This window comes from Phyllostomus hastatus, unplaced genomic scaffold (genome assembly GCF_019186645.2).
Source record: "Phyllostomus hastatus isolate PE091 unplaced genomic scaffold, TTU_PhHast_1.1 phas_scaffold_501, whole genome shotgun sequence".
Lineage (NCBI taxonomy): Eukaryota > Metazoa > Chordata > Mammalia > Chiroptera > Phyllostomidae > Phyllostomus > Phyllostomus hastatus.
In genome coordinates, this window is record NW_025334033.1 from 53,982,342 (window position 1) to 54,002,131 (window position 19,790).

The 19,790-nt window shown below is 37.9% G+C and overlaps 1 protein-coding gene and 1 pseudogene across 20 annotated transcripts in view; one reads left to right on the forward strand and one right to left on the reverse strand.

The window, feature by feature from the left end:
• Positions 1–19,790, forward strand: part of NRXN3 (neurexin 3) — a 1,483,875-nt gene that overhangs the window by 448,954 nt on the left and 1,015,131 nt on the right. The window lies entirely within an intron of this gene.
• Positions 12,972–13,570, reverse strand: LOC123808128 (annotated as a pseudogene).

Here is a 19,790-nt window from a genome sequence, read left to right on the forward strand (position 1 = left end):
GCAGAAATGAGTGTCACACAGTGTCCACAAAGCAGTCCATCAGTCAGAGTGCCCCCTGGCTTTGCAGGCCTAATCCCATACTCTTAACCAGAAACTGGGGCACAGGTGTCTGCTGGGCCTCCTGTCCCTGTCAGGGCTGATTCAGGAAAGAAGGAAGCTCAGGCCCTATGTGACTCTCAAACTACACTCTGTTGTCTTGAGATTAAAACAAAGCAGGAGCTGGTCTGACATAGTCAAAAGCCTCATTCAGATGTATTTGCTTATAGAAGGGGACTGGTGTTTGGTGTCTAGGGATTTCAAATACTTCAAATACTTTTGAAATACTGATTGATTTTTCTGCAAACATTGGTGGAATTTTCTGGAGCCCTGGAGCCCTGGCTAATATACTCTTCTTCCAGCACAGTGAAATTCATAATTAACAATGAGAGGCTCTCAGCATCTCAAGGATAGTAAAATCATTATTTCTGTTGTCTCTTGAAATGAATCATTAGTGCTCATAAAGGAAAAGAGAGTCTTTCATGCCTAAGGTATATGTCCAGGTAATTTTGGTGGGGGATAACATTTCTTACCACATTATGAGTGTTGATGTGGCTGGGGCCAAACACGGTGTGGTTTCAGTGCTTAGCCATTAGTAGTGAGTGTGGTGGGTAAAAGTTCTGTAATTGGTCCCAGAATTCAAAGAGCCTGACACTTACAGACTATAAGAGGAAAGGGGGTTGGGAGGGCAGGTGACTTGTCAGCTTTACACCAATGACTTTTAATAATCCCAGGTCACATTCATCTCTTTTACTGGAAGCAGGGAAAATGTAGTCCTATCTGTGTCATCCTAAATTCAGAGTCTTTGTTGGAACCATCCATGGGAAGCATCCCTCCATCTTTATAATTTCCCATTACAAAAGAGGAGCCAGGCTTCCTCTGTTTAGGGATGGCACAAATTGTTTCAGATGCAGTCCTCCAAGAATTATTTAGGCAAAGAAGGGACATGGAGGTGGCAGTGTGTTCTGCTGACAGCAAGTACTCAGTGTAGGATGACGAGTGATCAGAGTGGCATCCAGGTAGGTGGTACCTGGGGCAGAGAAGCATTTATTTTATAGAATGTGTCAGATGACATGCAGCTTTGAAGCTCTTTCTTGTCCCCTTGTCTTCTGAACTGACTTAAGGCCTAGGTGAGAAGCAGAAATGAAAAGCATTCTTTTCCTCGAACCTCACTTTCTTCTTCACCACTTGGCCTTCTAAGCATTAGAGATGGGAGATCTCCTAAATAAGACTCAACCCAGGATCATGTCGTATCAACAAAGCACGGGAAGGAAGAAATAAAGGGACAAGAGGAATCTAAAAGTCTCATGTACAGAAATAACCAAGAGATGATTCTCCTGAGAGCCCATTATATATCAGTAGAAAATAGTCAAAGGAAGAGAGGTCCAAGAATGCCACATGCAGAGACCCAGGAGAGTTACTCTTTATTTGTATTTATTAAATTGTCCACATTTATTTGTACTTATTAAATTGTTGTCCCTCTAAAAGATTTCTGCCCTTCCAGAGTAGTTTCATTGGATCACCAATGAGCTAATTTTGCTCTAGACCATTTCAAAGCTTGAGGATAGGTGAGAAGTGAAGCTTTGAGCTACCCCTGGGGAAATTGTAGGAGGAAAACATGGTTTTTGCCAGTTCATATAGCTTGGGAGTGGTAGAGTTCCAAAGAATTCTGGTGTCAGAGGAAATAAGTATCCTTGAGTTACTATGTTGTTTTCTAGTTTGTGTTTGAAATTTTTATTATATGTATGTATGTCTTTAAGCAATGTGCACTACCATTTGAGTGTTTAAAATTTGTATAAATGGAACCTTGCTATCCATATCTTTGTATAACTTATTTACATAACATTTCATATTTATTTATATTGATATTTATCTATATATTATATTTATCTATATCTATATTTATGTAGATTTTATTTATTCATGGTAACTGCTATTTAGTGTCCTGTTGTAGGAATATACTTTGTTTCACTTATTTTATCCCTCTAGAATGGCTAGATTTTTATATTTTTCCCAGCTTTTAATATTATAGTAAAGGCTATAATGAACACCCTGTGTATGTTTTTTATTCACTTCCGTGTCAGAGTTTATTCAGGACATATATCTAGGAGTGCAAATGGCTGCCGGCCATAAGCTGGGTGTATCTTTTAACTTTATCAGATGATGACAAATTGCTGCCACGAGCATTATGTAAATGTTCCTGTTTCCTTGCATTCTTGACAATATTTGGTACTGTCAGTAATTCAGAGAAAATAGTAAAACCAACACAACAGAGCATAAGCCAGATTTACCCTGTAAAATATGTACCCATGGTCTTCTTTAATTTCAAGTTCCCTGTTCTTACTGGGAATCTAGAGACCTCAAGGTGTGTAAATTGCATGTTTCATACCGCATTTCCCTCTTACTCTGCTAAGCCCCAGTAAGAGGCCTTCCATTCAGGTATCAGTTTACAGCTGGTCTCCTTTTTATCAGCAGGAACATTTTGTCTTTCCATTTAAAAGTTCTTCTAGTCCTTACAAAATTTTATTACCCACATCCCAAATCATATGTGTACTATCTTTAAAAAATATCACAATATGTAAAAAGAACACATTCTGAATACCTGCATGCAGAACATAACGCAAAACACAACCAAGTCCCCAAAGCAGATATGATTACTGAACAACTGAAAACAAAGGCACTGAAACTATTAGAAAAGGATGTTTTCATGGAAAAGCTGTTCCTCAAATATATTCATTGTTTACCCGGGGGTGTTGATGTGTAGGTAGGGAATTGTGTTCTTTCTAGAGTTCAAAATGTACGATGAGCATTTGAGTCTCTCAGATTCGTGGCTTCCAATAGTTACTGTCATGGAAAGTCATAAAGTTACTATGTCTTATAGTATTGACAGAGTATTTAATTAATCTAATGTATCATTAGTAATAATGTGGACCCTTTCATATGTACTTTCTTATATTTCTACAATATTTAAAATACTTATTTTTGTTATATTACAAAAAACAGAAAACTTTATCGTATAGCTTAATGTGAGACTGAGCTGTACAAAAAAAAATTGTTGCCCTTAATCAATTAATTAATTAATTTTAACTTGATGACCTAATTTAAACAGCATCCAATATATAGAAAACTATTGAATTTTTTCAGGATCAGTACATTGAGATTTTTCTACCAAGAGTGACATCAGTTTTACTTCTTTACGAATGGAAGTGCAGTTTGATGCTACAATGGCCTTATATATAACCGAAAGAAGTGGTTTGACAAGGATGGAATCTTTGAGATGGTTGACTTATTGGGCTTAAATAAAATTCTGAGAATTTATTGATTAATATATCAAATAACTATTTATTAAGTACTTCTATATGTCAGGTACTGTGCCTAGTGTTGGTGATAAAATGATTACCAGATGGTAGATATCCCAGTCCTTGTTGAGCTCTGAGTTCTAATTTCTATCATCTTTTGGATCAGTGTGGTTTTTAAGGAGAAGAGATTCCATAGCCGAGTGGAAGTATGCCTATATCTCTATGTCTTTTATATTTAACTTGAATGGTGACATTAAGAATTACTGGTGTCTCACCTAAATCACTTATGTACAATATGTATTCTTTTATTGGGTTCTAAATATTTTGACTGCCAATGTGCTAGGAATAAATTTTCTCATTTTATGTTTGCACATATTTTTCATTTCTTTGTATCCTCACCTAAGAATATGCTTATTGATTTTAGAGAGAGGGGAAGAGAAGAAAGATGAAGAGAAACATCGATGTGAAAAACATTGAATCAGTTGGCTCTCATAAGCACTACAAAAGGGGACCCACAACCTAGGCATGTGTTCTGACCAGGAATCAAAACTGTGACCTTTTGGTTTATAGGACAGTGCTCCAAACAACTGAGCCACACTGGCCAGGGCTGTTTTTCATTTGTAAAACAATACTTTTACTATTATGCAATTCTATCAGTGATAATAGAAGGTGAGTTTGGAAGATGCTGTGCTGCTTTGACAATGGAGGAAGGGGCTAGGAGCCAAGGAATGTGGGCACCTCTAGAAGCTGGAAAGGCAAGGAAAAAATGGATTCTTCCCTGGAGCCTCCAGAAGGGACCAGCCCTGATGACAGTTACTTTTATCCCAGAGCAGTCCATTTTGAACTTCTGACCTCCATAACTGTCAGATAAAAAAACATATGCTAAAGTTTGAAATGTATGTAAAATTTTTAAAAGCCTGACACAAGACCTGGCCAGTGTGTCTCAGTGGATTGAATGCCTACCTGTGACCCAAAGGGTCGCTGGTTCAGCTCCTAGTCAGGGCATATACCTGGGTTGCAGGCCAAGTCCCCAGTAGGGGGTGCTCCAGGGGCAACCACACATTCCCGTTTCTCTCCCTCTCTTCTCCCTCCCTTCCCCTCTCTAAAAATAAAATAAATAAAATCTTTAAAAAAATATGCCACAAACAGCAGAAAAGCCAGGAAGAGGGTAAATGGAGTTGAAGGGCTTTAAGGACCTTGAATTGCCTGAAAAGAGGTAAAAACAGGCTTTAATAGGTAAAATTGTATGAAGAAGAAATAAAAATCTATTAACAAAGTTGCATTTATAAATAAAACTTCCTTTCAAAGAGAAGTTTTGACCATATGGATTCACTGGTGACCTCTTCCAAACATTTAAAGAGAACATTAAGATGTTGGCATTAAACTGGACAAATAGAACAATGGAACAGAGTCTAGAAACTGACCCCCCCCCCCCACACACAGACACTTGAATTATATTAAAGGTGATTCTTTATAACAGAGGGGGATGTAAAATCTTTTCAATAGATGGTTCATGATCAATCAGATAACTTTTTGGAAAAAAATACTGACTTCCGTCAGTAGTGAGAGGAGATATTTGTAATGCATAAAAGCCATAACAACCTCTGATTCAGAATATGTTAAGAACTCTTACAAATTAATTAGGAAAAATCAATGATTTAAAAAAGTTGGACAAGAGATGTAAACAGTCACTTTACAAAGGAGTATATCCAAATGGTGAATAAACATATGAAAAGGTGCTCATTAAAATACAATATTTGATTTAGAATGGAAGGGCAGATAAAGTGCTTCCCAGATAGTAAAGTTAAAGGAGTTCATCACCACCAAGCCCTTATTATATGAAATGTTAAAGGGACTTATCTAAGAAATTGAAGAAGGTCAAAAAGTATGAACAATAAAAATGACAACAAACTCATAACTATCAACAACTGAACATAAAAAACAAAAACAAAAACTAAGCAAACAACTAGAACAGGAACAGAATCAAAGAAATGGAGATCACATAGAGGGTTATCGGTGGGGAAGGGGTGGGGAGAATGGGGGGGAAATGATACAGGGAATAAGAAGCATAATTAGTATGCATAAAATATTCAGGGAGAGTTTAAGAATAGTATAGGAAATAGAGAAGCCAAAGAACTTATGTGTATAACCTATAGACATGAACTAAGTGGGGGGAATGCTGGAGGGTTGGGGAGTGCAGGGTGGATGAGGGATTAAGGGGAGAAAAAAATTGGGTAAACTATAACATCGTAATCAATAAAATATACTTAAAAACATAGTGTTTAATATCACTGTGTACTCAGTGCATGGCTATATCAAAAAGTCTGACAAAATTGTGCTGGACAGGATGAGAAACCACTGAAACATTCATACATTGGGATTGGTACAAGAATTTTGTGAAAATTGGTACAAGTATTTTGGAAAATATTTTGACAATATCTACTAAAGCTGATTATGCATACCCTGTGATGCAGCCAATCCAGGCCTAGGTATATGCCAACAGAAATGCATTCATATGCACATTATAATGTGCATGCAAAAATGTTGCTAAACACACTAAAATAGTTCCAGACTGGAAGCAACCCAAAAGGCCATGGACAATAGAATAAGTATTGTGTTATATTCACAAAATGGAATGTTATATAACAATAAAAATGAATGAATTACGTACAACACAGATAAATCTCATAAACATGATACTGAGTAAAACAAGCCAGACAAAGAAGAGCATATATTATATTTTTCTTTTATATAAAGTTTAAAACAGGCAAAACTACTTTATGGTGTTATAAATCACTTATCTCTGAAGAAGAATGGGTTGAGTGAAGGTCAAGGGAGGCTCCTTGGGTGATGATATCATTTTATTTCTTGGTCTGGCGGGTGAGTACATGAGGCTGACCACTCTGAAAATTACTCAAGCTGTTCATCTTTGATTTGTGCACTTTTCTGAATTTATGTTTTCATTAAAGAGTTTTTGAAACTATTACATTAGCCAAGAAGAAGAACAATATATTTTACTTGGAGAAGGCTTGAAGCAAATTTGAAAATTGACCATGATTTTGCTAGACAGAAGAGATAGGGAAAAAATATTTCATTAAAGGAACAGTCTAAGCCAAATACACAGAAGTGGGAGCTTTTTTTTTTTTTTTACTTTCTGTAAACAAGTATTTGAGTGTGTCTAGAAAACATGGGGATGTATGGGGAGACGGGTAGGAGAGTAGACTAAAGATTAGATTGGATCCTGCTCATAGAGTGTCAAAACAGCACAACATAGAGAGAATGATAGATTCTTTTTTAAAATTACTTTTTAATTTTTAAATTTTTCTCATAAGAGGAAAGGACCGTGATTTTCAAATTTTTGGAAATAGTTTTCAGAAAAAAATAAAATGGCATGGACATGTACAGAAACAAGTCATTGGCTTAAATATGAACTCTTAGCAAAGGAAGGGCTTTTGAGGTATTTGAGTCCCTGTCCTCCTGAAAGGAGGAATCACTTCTAAAAGAGAGATAACACGTTCTTGATCAGAAACTTTAATGTGGAATTTTGGAATGGACTGTATTTGAAATGCGACCAGATAAAGACTGGTTTTGCCAATTGAATTCTGAATTTGGAATTTGATCCCCCTTTTCCTGTGACTGTCTTCCCTCCCCAGTTTGTGCAGAAATGCAGAGTATTCAGTCTTATTTGATTTTTGAAAATATTTTAGTTATTAATATTTAGACAGAGGGGAAGGGAGGGAGAAAGAAAGGGAGAAGAACATCAACGTGTGGTTGCCTCTTGTGTGCCCCCTACTGGGGACAACCCAGTCATGTGCCCTGACTAGGAATTGAACCAGCAACCCTTTGGTTTGCAGGTTGGAGCTCAATCCACTGAGCCACACCAACCAGGCAGTCTTATTTTTAATTAGTTCCTTGATCTATAGCAACCCAAATGGAGTGGTTTGGTTTTATCTACTTGAGCCAATGGCTCCTTTGTTGTAGTTGTTGCCTGTTGTTGTCCCCTTCCTTTAAATGTCACTAAGTGACTTTCTCAGGTTTAAGGGGACCTCAGTGCCTGAGATGGCTGCTTCACCTCCTGGAATCAGCTTGTGCATAATCTAGGGCACCCTTAACTGATACCCTAGTATTTCAAGTTGGGTATGCACTGGCCAGGAAGAGACCATAAACACACTTCATTTAACTTCCGAGTTAATTACCCAGGGATAAAAGTATTACCATAAACATGGTGACTACACAGGGAAGGAGCAGATGTAATGTTTCCTAACACAGCTTCACTTGGCACCCAGGGTCCTTCAAAGCAGCAAGCAGCTGCAAGAGACACCATTCATTTGGGGTTGAGTCCTCCCAAATCTTTTTGGAAAGCTCACTTCTTATGACCCTGCCTTATGTGATTGGGACTTATGTCACATTTTGAAAGAACTAACATTGATTAACTCTGCATGTGCATGTAGAGAAATGTTTTCAAACACTGGAATGTCCTGGCTCCTGTTCCAGATGTGGCATAGCAAGGCCACATCCTCATCTGGGTGGAGAATCAGCATTCACATGCTGAAGCCCTGAAAAAGTAGCTTTGCTTCTACTTTGTCTTTGCTTTAGAAAACTATTTGCCATACTGGTGTCCACCAGTACTATAAGAGAGAAAAAAAAAATAGAAATAAGCAGGACTTAGAACTGTTTTTTTTCCTGAATCTTTACAGCAAGACCCTCCCCAGGTTTCAGTTTTCAAAATCAGTGAGATATTTAAGGTCAGTGGCTTGTAAATTGTTTGTGGAGACCTCAGGTTCCTTGATAATGACAGAAGAGGAAACTTTTTTTCTCCTTTGGTCCTAAAGCATTTCCAAATAGTGACATTTCAGTGAGGAATAGACTTGGCTTATTTCATTAGTGCTTTCAACTTAAAGAAAAGTGACTAGACCTTCCAAAGTAGGTGACCCACTCATAAGAATTGTTTCTGGAGAAACAGGTGTCCTGCTTAATGTCCCATTCCCATTGTGTGTGTCCTGTCATCAGTGTTGGAGACAGGAAGCCACTCTGGTGAAAGGTGTGTGGGTGATCAGGACATACTTTCCCCCTCAATTCATGATTGACAACCCTTTGTTGGTTCATTGCGGTACTGGAAGTGGGTGGGATGTGCCGAAACCCATGGACTGGTTGTCCATGCTCTGCGGATTCTACTCCTATTGTCTGTTCTTCCACTGCCCCATCCAGTCCTCCAGAGCCATGGAGGAGAGAGAGCCTGCCTGCACCACAGAGTGTCCGCAGCAGGATGGCTGGTGCTGGGGCAGGAGACAGGCAAGTGCTCACACTGAGGGAAACAGGCAAGGACCCTAAAGAGTGTGACAACTCGATGGTCACTGGGCTGTTTGAGCCTGGGCCTTAGTAACTGGCTGCTGGTACTCCAGTGCAGTTATCTCAGCCACAGTCTGGCCCTCAATTTCAGCTAATGACAATAACAATGAAGAAGAAGAATTAGAGATAGTAGTCAATAATGAATTGATCACTTCTTATGTACTAAGTAGCATCCTAAGTGATTACATTATGCATTCATTTAGGCCTCACACTAACTCTAAGAGATAGATACACTGTCAATGAGGAGGGAAGAAAGGAAACCAAAGCACAAAGTTTGTTTGCTCAAGGCCATACAGCTACTTCAGGGTTGGAACTGGGATTTAAATTCACCCAGCCTGGTTCCAGAGCCCATACTGATAGCCATGATGTTCTATTTCCTCACTAGCTGTTTATCAGGCATTGTCAGAAAATGAGAAATTGTTTTGCAGACTAACAAAAACTCGCTAATAACTTTGTAATATGTCAGGATGCCAACATATTAAATCACTATGGAGGAAAATCATTCCAGAACTTGGATGCCCAGTGCAGTAGCCACAAGCCACATCTGGCTACTGAGCTCCTGAAATGGGCCTGGTCAGAGCCTAGGTGTGCTGTTAGTGCAAAATACACATGGGGTTGTCCACACTTAGTAAAAACAAAATAATGTGTCTGATAATTTGTTGACTATATGTTGCAATGATAAAAAGTTGGATATGTTAGATTAGATAAAATGTATTGAAATTAATGTCACCTGTTTCTTTTTACTTTTTTAAAAATGTGGCTACTAGGAAATTTTAAATTGCATGTGACTTTCATTATATTTCTATTGGACACCACTGCTCTACAGACTGAAAGAAAACATGAATAATCTAGTGCACTTCTTTCCTCAAAGCTGTGAAACTCAGTCATTCACCTAGATTAGCTTGTGGTCAACTTGAGAAAGATTCTCCACCATTTGAGTTATGACTTCAGAGCAAGAGGTACTGGTCCATTTTCAGGGGATATTTCATTTAGAACACACCAAACTATTCTTATTCCAATGGAATGCCCAGCAGAATAAAGAAGGGCAGGCTAAGCAAAAATAAGTAAATGCAGATTTATAGATATGGATGGGTGGCTGGGATTTGGACAGATGGAGCAAGTCTCTGCAGAATGCACTGTATTAGTGACAGTGAACATGTTCTAAGAGACGTAAGAGTGCTTAAGGTCTCTGGGGGCTGAGTTGTAGAGAACCTTGAACTTTGGGGAAGGGAGTGCTCTTAGAGTGACAAAAACTTACTTTCCAAGTGCCCTTGTAGAATTCTTTATTGACCAGCAGAATATTTTGTCATGTTTGGCTTCATAATTTATAACATACCAAAATTTCCAATTTTTCTATTTATTTTGTATTAGTGAGACCTTAGATGAGTGATTACCTAGTAAAAATTAGAAAGATACCTTAATCACACTAGCATTATTTATATAAATACTTTCTAAGGATGGTTTACTTGGAGAACACCCAAAATGGATAATGGCATCTACTCAACAATGATTCTCTCTCTCACTCTTTTTTTAAACTTGGGATCTTGTCCTCTTCCTGACCCTTTGTAGTTTGCGGTTGATAATGGACTATTCCTTGTTTGGGGACTTCTTTTCACTGACTGCGTTAACCATACTGATCCTGGAGTTGGAAGATCTTAGAAGGGAGCTGGGATCTCACAGCCAGGGCCCGCGGATTTTGGGCAAGTGTTATAATCAGGCTCTATATGTGAGGAGTAAGGAGGGTGCCTTTAGAGGGTGGCACAGTAGACTACTCACTGTCCACATGGAGTTTACATTCTACAACAGGCACAGAAGGTGAAAAAACTGCTTGTATTTGACTCTGTCCTTGACAAGGCTTTAAACCACTCCTAAAAGTCCCTGTCCCTTGAAAGCACCCACAATGAGAGTTATTATCATTGGCATCACTTTGTATTTCTGCTGAGGCATCTATTTTCAGGATGTGAAGGCTGCGTCTACTTAGAATAAGGCAAAGGGTTAGGTGGTGAGTAGATAATTCACTCCCTCTCCTTTTCCTTTTAGTTTGGATGGCCGCATTTGTGGAAATTATACATAAATATGATGCAGCTCTACTGTACTGTTTATTTTGCTATGAGTAAATTGGCCTGTATTGTGCTTGATATATTTCAGGTTCATTAATTCACTCTTTGTACCTAATATATAAAGGCAAAGTGAAAAGGCTGTTAAGGCATGTGTTTTTTATTGAAGAGCTCTAATTCTGGTCAGGGAAACAGCCAAGGAAATGCATGGTTATGATGCCATTTGAAAAGTGCCTTAACAAGGCCCAGACTCGGTGCCTCAGCACCACAGAGAAGGGGCCAGGAGAGACCCCTGAGTGTCCACAAAGGGTTAGGGTGTGTTTTTCTTCACAATTTAACTTACTGAATTCAGAAGAACAAAAGCTACAGTTCCCATCAATGGAAAATAAGATAACTCTATTTCATAGATAGTTTAGTCAGTAATAATCTCTTCTGTGCTGCCTCAGGATGTTTCAATATAAACAGACTTACCCTTTAAATAGAAAGGACAAAACATCAATTATAAACAAAATGGAAGATTACCACATTGAGGTCATACCATATAGTCAAATACCAAGAAAGTTAAATAGGTTTAACCGAAACTTAGCAAGAGTAATTTCTCATTTTATTAACCAGTGAAAATATTCTTTATACAAACTCTCATTTACAATAGGAATGGTGAGTACTTAGCCAAAAAATCTCCAGGGCTGCACTTTAAATGCCTTCATGACTTAACAATGGAAAGATTTTTCTAAACAGTTCTGCTCTTCAGTGGAACTTAACGAAATATTAAAATTCTTCCATGTATCAATCATGCAATACATGATGAAAAACACCTTACCTAGTTAACCTAGGTTAGTAGTATATTAGCTAAAATATAACTTGGTCAGTTCTCCACATTTGAGACTGTTAATAGAAAAAAATTGCAGGCCTTTGTTCATTTCAGTTGAGTAAGACAGACGTGTTTCTGATGAGATGGAAAGTAGTACAGTTGGCCATCAAACGCTTTCTCCCAAGGACCCTGGCCTTGCAGAGCCCAGTCTTCTTTTGACCGTAGGACTTGAATATGTCCCCCAGCCCTGTGTGGAGCAGACACCCAACTGCCACTGGTCTGGAAGTGATTTGCATGGCTCGGCAAAACATTCTGTTCTAACGTTTATTGCTGCTTCATTTCCTCCAGTTATTAAAGAGTTTTTGCTTAAGATAAAAGAACAAACACAATTAACTGGGGTTTATGGTAGTTGAAACTTGAGTTGACTCAATTTTGTTTTCTTCGTTATATTTTGTTGGTTGGTTTAGAAATATAGGCCAAAATTCTCAAAGAGCAATCAACAGTCCTATGGAAAATGTAAATGATATTAAGGCCACGTAAGTTAATTTTGTAGAATACAGTGTACCAAGGGTAGAGTAGAAATAAGAGAATCATTTAAAATACATTTCAATTTCATTTGAAAGTATAAAAGGTTAAATTTCTCTGAGTCTTAGCAACAGTGATATTTAACAAAGAAAAATTTAAAAACTGGGCAAACCTTAATTTCTTTAATTTAGTGTTGTATATTTTTCTTGTTATATTGGAAAATTATCAGTGAATTTTTTAATTTCAGGAATTCAAATAATATTTATTAAATTACTGGGTAAAAATTCCAATAATAATCTAAATTTAAAAGCCAATAAACACAGAATGAAATTCAACTGCATTTGTGCTTGAACAGCAAAAACAAATGCAAAACATAAAACACAAAAAAATAGCATCGTATGATAGTAAATGAAGTGTTTTAGGCTATGTAAGCATATTAAGTAAACATGTTTTCCCTGCTTTTATTTTTATGCATCCCATGTGTATGCAGAGAGTTAGAACTACTTTGAATTAAAAAGAAACCAAAACCTTTCTTTTATACTTTCTTCTGTACTACTTTGTTGCTTGATTTTTGATGCAGTTTTTTTTGAGGAAGATGTTTCATATATGTTGTACATTTGCTAATGCTAACTTGGTCAAAGTCATCTACAAAAAAAGTGCCTCTCATTTTTCAACAGAGTATATAAATCTGTAAAATCTGTCAAGGTGGAAACTCTCTGGAATTTCTTAAAATATTGGAGAGTACAGCATGGCAAAAGAAAGCATTCTATATAAATAGCATTTAAGCATTCAATAATATATGGTGTTCTTAGTGTAAGTGGAGTGCACCTTACCTATACACACATGAAATGGTTCAGAAGCAGGGGAAGTAAACAAAAGCACTAGTTCTTTAAATTACACTTGATCATGTAGATGAGCAGTTCTCTGTGACAGTTCATCTTGTTCCATGGAAGTAGCACTGGTGCCTACAGGTCCTGTCTGACCCAATCATAGTTCCTTATTGAAATCAAGCCCAGTTTGTTTCACCTGCCATTTCTTGAAGTGGCATATTCACTTGGTTTTGTGGTATTGTTAGGCCTGCAGTACTATGCACTGTGTCTTCCATTGCTGTGTTTGAATGTCCAGTGTTGCAAACTGGTGCTCAAAGTTGTCCATCAGGACAGAAATCTTTTCAAGGTCCATGCTCCTCAATGTAGCATGCATAGACTTAACTACAACTGCCACAGACTTCATTACCTTGCCCCTTGTTATTGCAGTTTGAACTCTGGCTGCTGCAGCATTACCCTAGCATTCATTCTCAAGAAATTAATTGCTTGGTTCTTCTGGCAGATTGCATTTTCAGCATGTATTCCTACAACCTCTGTATTGCATTTCTGAATGGACTCTTTAATCTTGGCCTTTTCAGCCTTTTCTTTATCACATTTCTTGGCATTCCTATTAAGGTCTTTTACAGCAAACTTCAAGTTAAATAGGTGTTTCTCGACATTCTACATAGTCTCATGACTTTTCTTGGGAGGCAACAGCCCAGGGCAGTGGTAGAGGTTCGTTGTGTGGGCACTCAGAGTTCCATCCTAGTCCCTACCGGTGGCTGGTTGGGCATCTAAGTTTGCCCCAGAATGTTGTTTTTGAAACATAAGAGGAACATACACACTTCTCTGCTAAAAACCCTCCAGTGGCTTTCCGTCTTGCTCAAAAGCAGAGCTCAAGTTTTTAGGAGGCTATGAGACCTTATAGGATCTGGCCCCTGCCACCTCTCTGCCCTCACCTCCATTATGCTCCTTCTCATTCCCCCTGATCCAGTTACATCAGCCTCCTTGACATGCTTTGCATATGACATTCACTTACCTGCTCAGGACTTAGGTCATTGCTGTCTGTCTGCCTGTAATTCTCTTTCCCCAAATGTCTATACATGGCTAGTTCCACAATGCTTTCAAGTCCTTGCTGAAATGTCACTGTATTTTACAGCCCTCCCCTGGCTAGCCTGAATAAATAATAACAAGCTTCCACCTTATCCTAGCATTCCTGTTCCCTTTTAGCTAGCTTTGGATAGTTCCTGACATTAGTATTATTCAATAAATGTTTGTTAAATGAATAACTTATTTTTCTTCTCTTACATGGTTTTCACATATATTGACCTAATAAGCGGATGGATAAATGAATGATGAGTATATTCTGTGGTACCAGCAGAATCCATTATTTCCCAATGGACTATATTTCTGGAATGACTTTACAGTTCTTTATTGGGACAAAAGACCTAATCAGAACTTGTCAGAAACTTTTGGGTTCTGCCAAGATAACATCTCACTCACAAATGGAAAGGGCTAGTAGTCATCTGCAGTAATGAAAAACAGGGATAAAGGTTGGGGAGATGGAGCAAGAGAGGGCTGGGCTGGCCAAAAGAGTCTTCCTTATGTTGAGAAAGCTGATTGATAATACCTGGTTAGCTTTTAGATTAAAAATGTGCCCTGGTTGCTGTGGCTCAGTGAATTGAGTGCTGGTCTGCAAACCAAAGAGTCACTGATTCAGTTCCCAACCAGAGCACATTCCTGGGTTGTGGGCCAGGTTCCCATTAGTGGGTACATGTGAGAGGCAACCACACATTGATGTTTCTCTCCCTCTCTTTCTCCATCCCTTCTCCTCTACCTAAAAGATAAATAAATAAAATCTTCTTTAAAATGTGGGTGCCTGTGTGTATGTGCATGGGCTTTTATTTGTGTATATTGTATGTATATACATACTTTTGTATATATAAATATAAATACATATCATGTAAAGAATCAATAAATGAGCAGATCAAAAAACTGTGGTACATTTACACAATGGAATACTATGCAGCAGAAAGAAAGAAGGAACTCCTACCCTTCATGACAGCATGAATAGAACTAGAGAGCATTATGCTAAGTGAAATAAGCCAGACAGTGAAAGACAAATACCATGTGATCTAACCTACAAGTGGAACCTAATCAACAAAACAAACCAGAAAGCAAAATAGAACCAGAGACATGGAAATAAAGAACAAACTGACAGTGACCAGAGGGGAGGGGTGAGGGGGATAACAGGGGAAAGAAGGGGAAGGGTCAAGTCAAGAAACATGTATGAAGGACCCATGGACAAGGATAACAAGGGTGGGGGAGGACCTAATGTGGGAGGTGGGAACTGGGTAGGGCAGGGGAGAGTAACAGAAGAAAAATGGGGACAACTGCAATTTAACAACAATAAATTTTTTTTAAAGAATCAAAAAAAATTTCCAAAGTCTAAAGATTTGAACATCCCAAAGGACTCTGAAGGCTCAGCAGAACCTTTGCTGCTTGGAGAACTAGAAATGTGGGGCAGGTTTGCAGAATTTCTCTAGTTCGCTCCTAGCTCCCTGGGCATTACTTTATGCTGAGGTTAACTATAGATCACTGAACAACAACAAAAGTCCTGGATTTCATGTAGCTTACCATCTGGTAGTGAAAACAATGAGCAATTTAATAAATCTAAACTATAAGTGGTGGTATAATATCTGTGAGGAGAGAAAACAAGATAAAGGAGCAGAAGATAATGGAGATCCATTATAGAGAGTTGAGTTGGTAGGCAGCTGAGGCTTGCTTAACAAAAGGTTTAAGGACCAGCAGATGCAAAGACCTGAGGAATAGGTGTTTGTTGAATTAAGGGATATTAAAAAATGAATTAAGAGAGATGAAAGTTCTGCAGAGCCTTTAAGCCATATGGTTTGGTATGAGCAGGAGACTAATTTAAAGTGGATTTAGAAGAGAGTGATAAGTGTGGAACTGATGAAGGACAACTTTTGAAAGAGTTTTTCTGTAATCAGAGTAGTCAGATGGGGTTGGTAATGAGATGGGACACAACATCAAGAAGATGGGATGTTTGGGGGGTAAGATTGTGGGCAAGATGATGATTTTGTCTTTTGAAATATTCTGACTTAAAAGAAAGGAAGTCAAATGAAAAATACTCAGCTATTGGTTGGACATATGAGTCTGAGCACAGAGCAGAACCACAGCTGGCTTAAATATTTAGGAGCCTTCTGCATAGAGAAAAAGAGTTGGAACTGGGAATGTGATGAGCTCTGATGGAAAAAATGCAGAGCAGAGTGGAGAGAGGTCAAGGCTGAGCCTTAGGGAACACACACATTAATAAAATCAAGAAAAGAGAGTAGCTAGTTAAGAAATGGGAGAAGATAGGTTGAATAGATTATATGTCATAGAAATCAAAGAAAGTTTCAAAATCTTTTCAAGAGATTTTTCTTCAAGTTCTGTATTATCATAAATATTTAGTCTGCTTTTTATACTTTCAGGCCAAATTTGAAGTAGAGTCTATTATAGTTGATTCAATATATAGCCCAAGAATGGTAGAACACTTGTGATAATGTTTTCTTTTATTTCCAATAAATGGGACTGATGCTCTTCTATTCTTTCTACTATTGTTCTCTCTCCTTACTTTGAAAATTCTCTAAAGATGATTTAGTGCCATACTCATCACTGTCTTTTTCTTCTTCTTGCTCCTCTTTCATTCTTATCACCATTGTCATCCTCAAAACAATCGTCACTACTAGACCCCATTAAATTAGTTATTTGGGTAATTTAATAATTTGGTTAGAATTCCTAAGGGGCATACATGCTAGTATAGAAGGATATGTTTACAGCAGTTTTGGTTATATATTGAGTACTTATTGAGTGTTTAATTCAAAGATGGACATGATTCCTGCCCTGCATTTTTTTAGTTTAATTTCTTAGAAAACAATAATAGGGAATCGGGAGGGAAAAGAAATGTTCAGAAGGAATGCAAAAGAATAAGACTACAAATACATGGTGTCACTAGAAAAATTTGGCAGATGCTCCTTCTCTATTCAGGTTAGTTAGCTGTAAAAAGCATATGTAGATGAATAGCCTTGGAATGTGGATTCCGGGTAACGTGGTGACTATATATATCTTATTACCAAATGGCATAAAAGTGGACTGTCTCCTCCTTTCAGGTAGAAATAATGTGGTCTTATGACACTTCTCTGGAGTATAATTTGGCTCATTTTCAGTTCTTGTGGTCTGTTGGCTTCCTTGGGCCACATCCCTTCTTCCCTTTCCTGCCCATTCTTTGTCTCTCCTGATTCCTCCTTTCCTCCTTCCATCCTCTCCAGCATTTCTCACTTCTCCTACTGAATTCCTTTTATCACTGACTTGACATCTACTAGTTTGCCAAACCAGAGACTTGGAAGTCATTATTATTTCCCTCTTTTTCCTTAAGCATTTCTCTAAGACCCATTTTATCCCTAAGGCATGTTGACCTGACTTATGTCTTTCCCTTTACCACTGTCTTAGTTTAATTGTACATTCTTTTCTGGGTTTATTCCTGCATAAACATGGGGAACAGTTCATTACTCATGTTTTGAACCACAGACTAAGACTAGGACAGCAGTGTGAAGAATAGATTGAATGAGGGAGACACTGGATTTGGAGTTAAGACTAGCTAGGAAGCTATATTGCACTTGTTCTTGTGAGACTTACTCCAGAATCCAACTCTCCATAGCAGAACTGGACATTCTGCATTGAGAATTCACTACATATTCCTCTTCTGACTTCACTGTACATATATGTATACTTACATGTATAACAACTCTACTGAAAGGTAAGCTCCTTAAGGTAGGGTCCACATCATTCATTATAGAACCTAATTCTTAGTAAATTCTCTATGGTTGCTTATGGATGATTAAATAAAAATGGAAGCCTAAATAGTACCAATGATAGCAGGGATAGAGCAGAGAAAGTGATTATAAAATAGTTTGGTATGTAATCAAATATACTTAAAAATAAATCAATACTATGGTAATGAGGAGGGAAGGATCAGATATATCTATAAAAATTTAAACTTGAGTGAAAATTTAAACTTGGGTGACCATTAACAGAAATAAGGAAGTCAAGAGGAGGAACTGGTGAGTTTGCTTTTGAATAGGTTGATTTTAAGGGTCTGCAGAGAATTTTAATTTTTGACAGATAAACTGTTACAGCAGACAATCCAGATCTGGGGCCTGAAGCTTTGGAGAGCATTTAGGGTAAGAAGTGCCAGTAGTTGAAATTAGCAGCTGAGATACAGTAGTAACAAAGAGAAAGAGAGCTTTCATCAGATGCTTGGGAAAAGCCTATTTTTAAGGAATTTGGAAAAGATGCTGATAACAGAGGCTGAAAATGAGTCATCGAAGAGTTACTTGGAAAGTGTACAGTCAGGAAATCCCAGAAAAGAGAATTTTGAGAAGAGAATGACAGATAAAAATGTCAGCTATTGCAGATATCAAGTGTTCTAAGGATTGAGACCTACTTAATTAATAAGCTATTAGCAATCTTATTGTAGACTTTTTACTCATGAGTTAAATATGTTTTGTCCTGGGAGGCAACTAAGTTAAAATGCAGTATTTTGAATGCTGCTGGTCAAGGTGGTAAAAATTCTCTCCTTTTTCATCTGTGGTTTAATGAAATGTCTTTTATTGGTTTTTCTTGGTGCTGTATCCTCTAGCCACACAGGCAAGTATAATCCAGTGTTAGAAGCCAAAGTGATACAAGCTAAGCATCTGGATTTATCCCATTACCACTTTTGATATCCTCTGCCCATTATTAGGTGTTCAGCAATAGATGTAGTATTGCTGGTAGATTCAAGTTGATCCTTTGCCTTTTCTTTGCCCTGGATTAAGGACACTCTAGTCTCTCCTAATTTTCTCTTTTTTCTGTGCATTAATAGTTTAGATAGGAGTAAGAGAACCCTAGATGGATCCTAATAAGCTTTCAGGAGCTATAGGCCATGGTGTTCATATTTTTTCTGGGGCAACCCATGCGAGGGCCAGAGAGAAGGATGCCTCTGTTCATATATCTCCTCAATCCTTGGACAGTGGACACTTGCTGGTCAAATTATGCCAGGCAGGGACACAAATAGTTTTTTACCTCTGTGATAAAAGAAAACTGAGACAAGGGCATGGCCAGTAAATGCCTCCTTAAGAGGCAATTAATGAAACATTTGATAGTAGTTACTTCCATGCCAGTCCAAAAATAAAATCTACAGGTTAAGGAGCCAGAGGTAAGAGTGGGTTTTTCATAAGTCTTAGCTTCTTCTCAGTTGTTAGATACCTGTTAGAACTTTGGTGATAGGAAGGTCCCACAACCACCATATATTCCCTAGCCTTGCTGCATACTTTTTAATACCCTTAATCACTCCAGTTTGGCCTGAGTAGTTGGTACTAAGATTTTGACCTGCTAATTTGGATTCCAACAAAAGTTGGTAAATGGAGTGACTACTGATTCAAATACGCCTCTTCCAGTTTCTGGTAGCTGCCAGCATTCCTTGACTTGTGTCTTCTTCTCTCTAATCTCTGCCTGCACCTTCACATTGCTGCCTTCTTTGTGTGTGTCTGATCTCACTTTGCCTCCTCTTTACAAGGATACAGGCAATTGCATTTAGGGTCCTCCTGGATAATCTTGAGGATACTGTCACCTCAAGAGCCTTGACTTAATCGTATTTGCAAAGCCCTTTCCCATTAAGGTAGCATTTACAGGTACCTGATGTCTTTGGGAAACATTACTTAGCCTTCTACTATACAGACTGTTATTTTTCCACCTTTGCAAACTCAAAGCATTTAGTCTAACAGAGATTTGCTTTGCCTACAAACATACCTCATAAATAAATAGCTTCCACACTGACAGCTCATTTAAAAGAAGCTGGGAACTATTGCCA